The sequence below is a fragment of the Chamaea fasciata genome, unplaced genomic scaffold (assembly GCF_029207755.1).
Source record: "Chamaea fasciata isolate MVZ Bird 193981 ecotype frontalis unplaced genomic scaffold, bChaFas1.0.hap1 SCAF_10, whole genome shotgun sequence".
In the NCBI taxonomy this organism is placed as follows: Eukaryota; Metazoa; Chordata; class Aves; order Passeriformes; family Sylviidae; genus Chamaea; species Chamaea fasciata.
The window spans coordinates 1,692,501-1,703,178 of NW_027094095.1; the positions used below are offsets into that span (position 1 = coordinate 1,692,501).

General features: G+C 50.1%; 2 long non-coding RNA genes across 2 annotated transcripts; both read left to right on the plus strand.

Moving 5' to 3' along the window:
• Window positions 1-1,352: 1,352 nt before the first annotated feature.
• On the plus strand, window positions 1,353-3,077 carry LOC136294914 (uncharacterized). The gene is made up of 3 exons (XR_010722522.1): window positions 1,353-1,504; window positions 2,472-2,633; window positions 2,785-3,077. It is a non-coding gene; the product is annotated as an uncharacterized lncRNA (long non-coding RNA).
• A 384-nt stretch (window positions 3,078-3,461) lies between these two features.
• LOC136294332 (uncharacterized) lies at window positions 3,462-6,353 on the plus strand. The gene is made up of 3 exons (XR_010722372.1): window positions 3,462-3,671; window positions 5,790-5,844; window positions 6,164-6,353. It is a non-coding gene; the product is annotated as an uncharacterized lncRNA (long non-coding RNA).
• The last annotated feature ends 4,325 nt before the right edge of the window (window positions 6,354-10,678 follow it).

The window sequence follows — 10,678 nt, forward strand, 5'->3', positions numbered from 1 at the left end:
CACGGGAATCCAACTGTTTAATTAAAACAAAGCATCACGAAGGCCCGAGGCGGGTGTTGACGCGATGTGATTTCTCCCCAGTGCTTCGAATGTCAAAGTGAAGAAATTCAATGAAGCATGGGTAAACGGCGGGAGTAACTATGACTCTCTTCAGTTTCCATTACTCTCACTGAGACAGGTCCGGCACGGGCGACTGTGTTTCTGTCCAGTGCCTGAGTTTCAAAATGAAGAAATTCAAATGGCATGGGTAATGGCAGAAACACAACTGTTCCCAGCACTCAGGGGAGCTGGGTACCACTGATCCCAGGGCCAGCCTGCGGGCAACTGTACGACAGGGCTATGATCCTTCCGGTGTACCCTCCGGGGTACCCCCTCCTAGGGTCAATAACAGACCCGTTAATTGGTGGTGGTGCCAGGGTGAGCTCCTCTCCTGGGTCTGACTGGGGTAGGTGCATTTCTGCGAGGATATGCACCACAGGTGTAACCGTAAGGCGACGTCGCAAAGACATAGCATTCTTGTCGTTACAGGACCATGTCACTGGTGATCTGGCACACCAAACTGCAGGCGAGATGAAGCCCCTGAGTGTGCCGATGCACGATTCCGGACTTGACAGGTGGACGGGCCACCCATTACCCAGAAAAGGTTCAGACCCACTAGTTTGATCGAAACCTAGCCAAATGCCTCATCATCTAATTAGTTATGCACATGAATGGATGAACGAGATTCCCACTGTTCCTACCTACTATCCAGTGAAACCACAGCCAAGGAACAGGCGTGGCAGAATCAGCAAGGAAAGAAGACCCTGTTGAGCTTGACTCTAGTCTGGCGCTGTGAAGAGACATGAGAGGTGTAGAATAAGTGGGAGGCTGGGTACATGCTCAGCGGGGCAGGGCCACCCGCCTGTCGGTGAAAACCACTACACTGATCGTGTTTTGTTTTTTCTTTTTCACTTACCTGGTGAGGCGGGAGTGGGGGGGCTCTCGCTTCTGGCACCAAGCGGCAGGTGCGCACCAGCCACGACCTGCTCCGGGGACAGTGGCAGGTGGGGAGTTTGACTGCGGTGGTATACTTGTCAAAGCGTAACACAGGTGTTTGCCGTCTTTGCCCGTGGCGCTGCAGACTCCCCCCGTGCAGGAGAGAGGGAGGCAGGAGAGAGAGTAGGCTGCTCTGCATCGCTGCCGCCTCTACCCTCAGCTCTGCCTTGGTGTGCCGCCCCTCGGCTCTGCTCCGTCCCGCCTTTGGCTCCGCCTGACTCCACATCATTCACCACGCCTGCCGAACGGAGTCGGTGGATCTTCCTCCGCTTGTGTCACATGATCCAGGATATCCTGCGGACTGGAACTGACTGGCGTGGACGTCCCTTTCATCGGGCACATATTATAAAGTCCTAAACATGTCACGATTTTTGAGTGTGGCTGGGGATCTGGCTTTTCAACCTCTGCCCCCTCAAGAGCCTGAATGGCAGCTTCGGCAGCCTTTCTCTCGACAGAGACAGTCTGCAAGGTATTTACGACTTTTTTCTAGATCGGCCCCATTTCCTGCGCGATCTTCCCGTCTCTGCCGCCTGCAATGGCTGTGTCCCACAGCAGATCTCCTATTTCGCGCCATTCAGTGACGCTGAATGCCAGAGACGGCTTACGTAATTTCCCTCTTTTCTTGGCTCACAGAGCCAACTGTTTTAAGTCACTTTCCTTTAGTTTTTCACCTCTTTTGAGAGGAGATTTAGCAAAAGCTGCGTGGCCGCTTTCAATTCCGCTTACATGTTACCCCACTCAGCTGTTGTTTCTCACTGCGGCGTGCCTCCTCCCGTGACGTGGCACCTCCGTCGCGGACCAGCTTCCCCGCTCTGTATCATCCAACCCCGGGTTAAACACGGAGGCTATAAGTTGCTCCGCTCTTTGTCGGAGGTTTCATGCGCCGGAGCTCCTTCCGATGCCCGCAAGAGTAGGCTAACGGCATCTTCTGGAATCTGGATTCAAAAATAAAAAGAAAGACATAAAAATATATTTAGGTGCAGGGTCCCTGCCGTTTCGGGTGCCATACGAAAGTCGCAGGGGAACCCCGATAAAGGTGGGAAGCTGGCAAGAGCAAACTCAGATACGATCAATGTGATTAATGCTATGTTTCTCTGTTTATTGTGTGAAAGATAGCAGGTTTTATACACTCTACATAGTTTACAGTTACAGGTGAATTCTCATTGGCACACGGCCCAGGGAAGAATGCAAACATTTTTTGTTTAATAAACTCTTAAGGCAGCTACTGTGTCCACACTAATTACTGTATTTGCTAACTACTATAAAACCCTCTGCCCCTTGCTAACACCTTAAGCTATAATTCTAACTGTGCCACAGTCCTGGCACCGATTTTCTATCTGCGCCACAACTTCCTACAGGCCTCAGTGCTGAGGCCTAAAGACCTCAGCAATGTGGCCCAGTCTGGGTGATTCAACTACAGCCTATATCTCCTACAGGAAGCAGCAACCAGCTGGACCCAGAAGGGGACACCATTTGCAAAGGAGAAAGAGCAATAGATCCAGTCTGTGCATTTAGAACAAAGCAAGCCAGGAAGACAACAGAGGCAATAATGAACACTGACAAAGGACCAGTAAGAGACATGTGGACCCACCCAAAATGTGGGTATCAGCGGTAACCAACAGGATGTATTACTTTCTGTATGAGGTAGAATTTAAATAAGAATTTGAGTAAGATTAGAGTGTTAAGGGCTAAAACTAATAATAACTCTTGTGTCTCTGTATATAAGGTGTGCTTCCATTTTGTCCACAGATAAGGCTGTAAGCCTGTTGTCTTCCAGACTTATCACTCGCTATGCAGGCATCTCCTCAGCTACCACAGCATCACTTCTAAGCACAAGACCTACAAGGCTGGCCCTCCAACAGAGACAGCAGATCATTATTCAGGCCAGTCATTCTGTTTAATCTAACAGACAGCACTCCTCTCCCTGTCCTTACGTCACTGTTCAGGAACTGACAGACCACATTTCTCCCAGATCCCTCCCCAGATACAGTTGTGCCTGTGTTTCCAGAGCCCATTGCTCAGCACAGTGTCTGGAACAACTTCTGTAAAACCCATCAGCACCACATGGCACTTCTCTGACACATTTCAGGGATGCTTTGCAGAAGTCTGATGTTACCTTTTGCCACGGCAAGACAAAGTACAGCTTTCTAAACAAAGAAAGCCAGTTCCTTTTACATTAAAAAAAATGCATTAGGACATTCTTTGAGAAGCAGTTTTTTGCAAAATTATTCTAGACTTTTTTTAATACATTCAATGCCATATACAGGCTTTGACAGTACCTGGTTTAGAGCCTTAGCCCAAGCCACGTTCTCTGCTGACATGGCACAAAACCTGGGTTGAGTATTTCTTGCAGCAATCAGTTTATTTCCTGGAGCCACAGTTTGTATTAGGCTGAGATGGTTTGAAAATTCAGGCTAAGTGTCCAAACTGGGCATTAGAGCACAATTTCCCAGCCTTCCTGCAGACATCCTGAACCCAAGGCAAGGGAAACCCCTTGTAACCTTTTTCAGGTGAGAAAGTGAAAAATCCATGAGCTGTCTTGGATGGGGAAAGCTGAAAGCCTGGGCAAGATTTATATGCACCCTCAACTTACAAAGGCAGCTCTGGAAAGATGGAAAAGAGTTTTGCTGTCAATGGTAAGTACCATCATGGCTTCCAGCTACTGTCTTCATTGTGATCTCTAACACAATTTCATCTATTTTAGCTCAGGCTGAGAAATCCATTGGCTTTTTAAAGACATACCTGTCACATTGCTCATGAAAATGTCCAACCACTTCTCTCCCATCTACCCAGGACCTTGATTTCTGGTCCTTTAGCTTCCTCTCTCCCTGCTTTGTATTTTGCATTCTGAACTTTCCCTCTGGCAGCAACATTTTCTGCACCAAAGCAATCACCATTCTTTTGAGACCTGCAACCCTTTGGAAAAACAGGTTAGCTAATGCATTCTCCTGCCCAATTCCCATAGCTCCCATTGACTTTGCAGATCCACTGGGTAACAGGTGGATAAATTGTAGAGACCATGCTAAACTAGGGAACACCAGAGAGAACACATAACTCCATGACAGACAGGCTGGCATAATTTTAGGGGAGCACTGTTTTGATAAACCCACAGCCAGCAGGGAGCACTGTGGTGCACACTCTCGACTAGCAGGGGGTGCTGTGGTGAAGGCATTGTGGCCAGCAGGGAGCGCTGTGGTGCATGCTCCTAACCAGCAGGGGGCGCTCTGGTGAATTCTTTCTGACCAGCAGTGAGTGCTGTGGTGCACACTCCCAACCAGCAGGGGGCGCTCTGTTGAAGGCTTTATGGCCACTCGGGGCGCTGTGGTGCACACTCTCGGCAAGGAGCGGGCGCTGTGCTGAAGGCATTGTGGCCAGCAGGGAGCACTGTGGTGCACCCTCCCAGCCAGCAGGGGAGCGCTATGGAGAAGTCATTGCGGTCAGTAGGGGATGCTGTAGTGCACACTCTCCTCCAGAGGGAGGCGCTGTGGTGAAGGCATTGTGGCCAGCAGGGGGTGCAGTGGTGCATGCTCCCAATCAGCAGGGAGCGCTGTGCTGAAGGCATTGCGGCCAGCAGTGGGGGCTGTGGTGCACGCTCACGGAGAGGAGGGGGCGCTCTGATGCACACTATCGGCCAGAGGGGGCGTTGTGCTGAAAACATTGAGGCCAGCAGGGGGCGCTGTGGTGCATGCTCACGGCCAGCAGGGGACGCTGTGGTGTAGGCATTGTGGCCTACTGGAAGCGCTCTGTTGCACACTCCCGGCCAGCAGGCAGCACTGTAGTGAAAGCATTGTGGCCAGCAGGGGCGCTGTGTTGCACACTCCCAGCCAGCAGGGGGTGCTACATTGATTGCATTTTACCTGCAGGAGGCGCTCTGTTGAACACTCCCAGCCAGCAGGGGGCGCTGTTCTGACGGCATTGTGGCCAGCAGGGGGAACTGTGCTGCGCACGCCCGGCCAGCAGGATGGGCTGTAGTAAAGGCATTGTGGCCAGCAGGGTACGCTGTAGTGAAGGTATTGTGGCCAGCAGGAGGCGCTGTTGTTCAAATTGCTTGCCAGCTAACCTAACCCCTATGCCACCTAAAGGGCTTCTGCTATTCTAAACCATAGTGCATTTTGCCAATGAATTTGTAGATGTTTACGTTTTGGTTGTTAAGTCTGTAGGTGAACAAATCCCACCACTAGGTTAATATAAAATAGAAATACTTTGTTCCTTCAGTCTCAAACTTCTCAGTTTCTGAATGTAAATGCTCTGTTTATGTAAAGCTGAAAGAGCTCAGTGCTGCAGCATTTAACATTGACCAAAGGCTCCTTCCTGGTGCTGGATCTTGCCAGAGCCATGTTACTCTGTACCTTAGAACTGAGTCCTGGAGTGAATATTCTGGGGTGAGTAGTTCTCAGAGGACAGCTGGATGCTGTAGTCACAAAGGTGTTACTGATGACCTGCTGGAAGTCAAAGTTGTCACGCACAAACTGGCCAGTGCTAGACACTGCTGTTACTTCGAATCCCAGAGCAGGGTGACTGACTATACCATTCTCCTAGTGAAAACCCCGACACTCCTTCCCTCAGGGCAGGGAGACCCCAGCTCCTCATTACATGCAGCAAACAGAGACTTAAAGACAGCAGGGTTCTTCAAAGGAAATGTGTCATGGCTAGTCAGTGCAGTTGCATGATTAAGGGAGATTTTATGTATCAATAACCATTGAAGTATGGTGATATTAACAGCTGCACATTCCTTCTGGTTCTCTTCCCTCTAGTGCACAGTCAGGAGTTGTTATTAGGTGTCCGATTTGCCTGGATTTTTACTCGGAGGTAAGGATCCGCCTGTTGTCATCCTTTCTGCCTTGTGGGAGGAGGAGGAAGCCAGAAGGGGAGCGGCACAAGTCAGTTGGCTGACGTGGGATGCTGTGGGCAGCTGGCTGGAAACACAGCCCTTGCTGTGAAGCTCCACAGGTCACTTCTTGGTGGTGAACGTAAAGGGAGAAGCCCTTGCCAAGATGGCACTGGCAGATCTGTGGGTCCCTCAGTGTTCTGACTCCAGATGCTCCAAAGTCTCGTTTGCCTGGTGCCAATGGAGCAGCAAACTCAAATTCTTTCCTCCCAATACATGTTGTGGTTTTCTTTCTTCCAGATTATGCAACATGGACGACAGCTATTGGCACTCCCGTGTGGCCATGTCTTCTGCAGCGAGTGCCTCCCTATTGCCCTGGAGACTGCTCCCATATGCCCAACCTGTAGGGTGGATCTTTATCCAGATCTGTATTTTCCCATTTATATATGAGTGCTTCCACTTCTCAGGACAGACTCAGATGGATCCTGAACAATAGCCAATGTAGAGACTTGTTTCTCTATCTATATAGTTCTTCCTATATATAGTTTCATATTTGCTGAATTCAATTATAAATAAAGCTTTGATTGCTTTAAATATGATGTGCCTGCTCTCCTGTGCTGGACTGTGCTGATAGCCAGAGATGTTGTTTCACAGGTGGAAATAAGGCCCTTGGTTTGAGCAGTCAGAAGCTCGTTCTTTTCATCACACTGTAGTCATTGATTTGGGGGAAATGTGCTAAAGCCATAAGCTTTGTAGTTCCTGTGGCCAGCGTGTGTTGTACAGGGGAAAAAAAAAAAAAAAACAGGCCCTGCTTGGGGTGTGAGGGATTTGATTTCTCAGCCAGACCTCTGGTGGACACTTTGGTGAAAATGTCCTGATTCCATTGCTCAGAAGACGGAAAGAGTATCTGGTTGTGCACACATCCAAAGAAAGCGTATGTGTGAGGTTAGTAATTCCTAAGGAAATTCCCCAGCAGTTGTAACCCTTTATTTACATTTTTTCCTTTGAATCATTGCTACCTTGTCTTTCTGTGGAAGTGTTTCAAACATTCACTGAGAGTTCAGGAGCTGGCTTGTTCATGACTTAGCTGAAAACCCCAGGCCAAATCAAAACACCCAGAATTACAGGGAAATATAGAGACAGTCAATAAATACTGCCCTCCCATGCAACGTAGTTCTTCCTTGCACATCCGCGGAGCAGATTTACTCCATCCTTTCTTCCCAACAGCACCTCTCCAGCACAAATCCCACTTCTCAGACACAAACGAAACAGAAATCAATTACAGCGCGGACCTTGGGGGGGGGAGCGGAGCCAGGCGGGGCCGGGGCGGGCCTGAGGGCGGAGCCCGCGAGCCCTCAGCACGGGCCGGGGCGGTTCCCGGGGCCCGCTGTCCAATCAGCGCTGCCAATGCTTCAGCAAGCCCGCCAATCACGAGGCGGGCGGGGATTCAAAAGGATGCCGGAAGTAGCTGCTGCTCTATGGGCTCGGTGTGGAACTCCCCGGTGGGGTCCCGGGGCCGTGCACTTGGGACCCGCCCCGCGCCCCTGAAGCCGCGCCCCCGGTACTGCCCGGCCCCGGCTGCCTCCGAGCCCCGCCTCACAGAGCCCCGGCTCCGCCCCGGCCCCGCCCCGAGCCCGCCCCGAGCCCGCCCCGGCTCCGCCCCGAGCCCGCCCCGAGCCCGCCCCGCGCAGCCCGTGATGGGGGCGGGGCCATCGCTCGCGGCCCCGCCCCGCCCCTCACAGCTGAGCCGAGCCGAGGTCGCTCCCGACCCTGCGCGGAGTCCGAGCGCTGAGGCAGGGCCGAGAATGGGACCGGGCGTTCTGGTTCCGGTCCTGTCAGTGTCGGCTGGGGCTCCCAAGCGGTGCCGCCTCTCCCGCGGCGGGCGGGCTGTGGGTCTCGGAACCAGGGCGGCGTTGGAGCCGGGATCGGGATCGCTGCGGACGGCAGGAGCCGCTCGTGCTCCGCCTGCAGCCGGCGCTGCGCTGGGGTCCTGGCGGGGCTCTGGGCACGGGAGGACGGCGGCGGCGATTTCCTCGTGCTGACCGGGACTGGCCGGGGCGCGGGGACCTCCCGTGCCGGCCCCAAGACCCCCCAAACCCCGCCGCTCCCCGCGGTGCCGGGGAATTTTTTTCCAGCGTAGTAAGAAAATTCTTTATGAGAAAACTCAAAACTCAAGGATACAGGGTCAGAGGAGAGATTCTGGTATAAATTCAAACGCATTGGGAAAAATAAATTATGCAACAGCTCATTTCCTCTCTTAGCTTGGCTTCTGTGTGATCGTCTGTGATTCCAACTGCTATGATGGGCTTTTCAACCTGTGCAGCTACAATGACCTGCCAGGTTCTAAGCACAACAGAAAATAATGGGAGAACTCTCTGGATCGGGCAGTGGAGCCTCTCAGTAGTGTCCAAAAGGTACAGCAGTGCCCAGCATCTCTGACTGCAATTTGAGGGGTCCCAGCACGGCCCCTCTGTAGTGTTCCTCTGGAGCCGACACTTCCCAGTATCGCTGACCAGGGTTTGGGGGTCCCAGCACAGGCCCCCTGGCACATCCCCCTGCTTCTTCAAGTCCCATTTAACCAGGATGATTTTTCTGGGAGTAGAAGCACCCAAAGCCAGCAAAACTGGCCTTAATCCCTTTTGGGGGATCTCTTTTCTTCCTCACCAAATTCCCACTGCCAAAATCCAGCCTGAGGCTCAGCTCCCCATCCCCTCAATCTCTCCCAGGAATTTGGCTTGGATTTCCCAATCCAGCAGGGCAGAAATGCTGTTGTCCTTATTGTATATCCTAATTGCAGTAATTGCTTAAGAAATAATTGAAAGACATTAAAGAAATGAAGAGAAATTAAATAAGAGCTGCCAGCTCCAAGGGCCATCCAAGGGTTGCTCAAACCCCTTATCAGTGATTTGCTTTAATTAACCAACTCAGAGTAATTAACACCACATTGATACAGTATGATTCTTTTTTAACTGAGTTATAGATAAATATTGCAGAATGGAAAAATCTTTCTAAGCCCGGAAACTCTTTTAAGAGATAGACAGGGCACAGCTGCAGACAGCGTCTTAAGATTCAGGTGAAAAACTCCAAAGTTTTCAGTCTTTAGCATCTTCCACTCTGCCATCGTTGACAGCAAACACAGCTTCAGCCTCAGGAAGACACAGAGTCAGAGATTTTGCAGATCTGGGTCTCACCTCAGCCTTTCAGCAGGTACAGTCTGCAAGGAGAGAGAAGAAGATGGGTCAGAATGGACAGCCTACTTCCAGAAAATCATCATCACTCATAAAGCATTAAGTAGAGCTGGAAGAACTTCCCCAAAGGCCCGTTTCCCTGCCGACTGAGGGCTCCAAAGTGAAGCACAGACTGGACCTGCCATGGGCAGACTATGGAAACTCCAGAAGTAAAAGCTACTTGGTCAACTCCATAAAGCATTCCAAAATCAGGCTCCTGGGATGTGACCATCTCTTCTCTCACCTCCAAACATCCAGAATGAGGTCTGTTGCTGTTGAGCAGCATTCAAAAACTTGTTAGAGCAGAAACTGCCTCACAAATTACACTGGAGTAATGTAAGCTCCTCTGGCTTGCAGGTATGTCAATAACAAAATGTTTTAGTTACCTGACCAAAAAAGGATCTGAGACCATCACTACAGGCTAAAGTGGAGCACTACTTCAAAACAGGGCAGTGAAGATGGAGGGGAGAAGCTTTTCTAAGAGATACAGTGCCTAAGAGATAAGTGCTTTTCTAAGAGATACCAGTGAGGCAGAATGGGCAAATTCATTCCAAGTTTTTGGAGAAAACTTTAAAACTCACAGTAGTAAAGCTAAGTAGTCTAGGGTTACCAAAAAAAAAAAAAAAACCAACCAAAAAAAACCACAAAGAAAACCACAAAAACACCAACCCAAAACACTTTTTGAGATTATTCTTGCTTTATACCACAACTGCTTGCTTTTATTGAAAAACACTAGGTGGAACACTCATTTGGTAGGAGAAACACTGACAGTTAAACGCACAGAAAAGCAAACTCACCCAAAATCACAGCATTAACATCAAAAATACTGCTGAAATAATTGCTCAAATACATACCAAGCCTTGCTTAAAGGAGTGTGGCCATCACCCTGGTTTGGTTTGCCTCCCTTTGAAGTTATAAAACAAATGATCTTCAACACCTCATGCAAAAGCATTTATCTAATGCTGCAAAAAAGCCTTTTCTTAGATCATCTTTTAGCCCTGAACTTGCAAAAAAATCCCCACCAAACTAACAAGTCACCACACACAGTTCTTGAGTCATTCCTGTCTTGGAGCATGAGTCAAGCTAAAGCTATGGAGACAAGAAAAAGAAAAGTGACTTAATGCTGCTCCTTTGCAAATTACAGAATCACAGGGAGGTTTCTCATTAGCTTAGGAAAAGGCACACCCAGTTCAACAGATACTGACTAGCATGGAAGTCAGGAGATCAACGCTTTGGTTTCAGAGACAAAAATTTAAATAAATACTTACATTAAACCAGAAGTCTACAGATCGACTCCTCAGAAGTCTTTATTAAGAACAAAACCCCTGGGGTACCCTCTTAAGGGACACAAGGGGATCTCCTTGGCTGGGACACAGCCTCGGTCAGCGCTGCTCCCCCGCAGCACAGACCACCCATGGCTTTCAGCTCTTTCATGCTCCTTGCAATGTTCCTATGGACCCCAGAGGATTACGGGGCCAAGTTTCACATTTGCAGTTCTCCTGCAGTTCAACAGGTGTTTCCTCTCAGAGCTGCCCATGCAGAGCAGCCACTCGCGACTCAATAGTGGTCAGCCTTGTCTCCAGAGCTT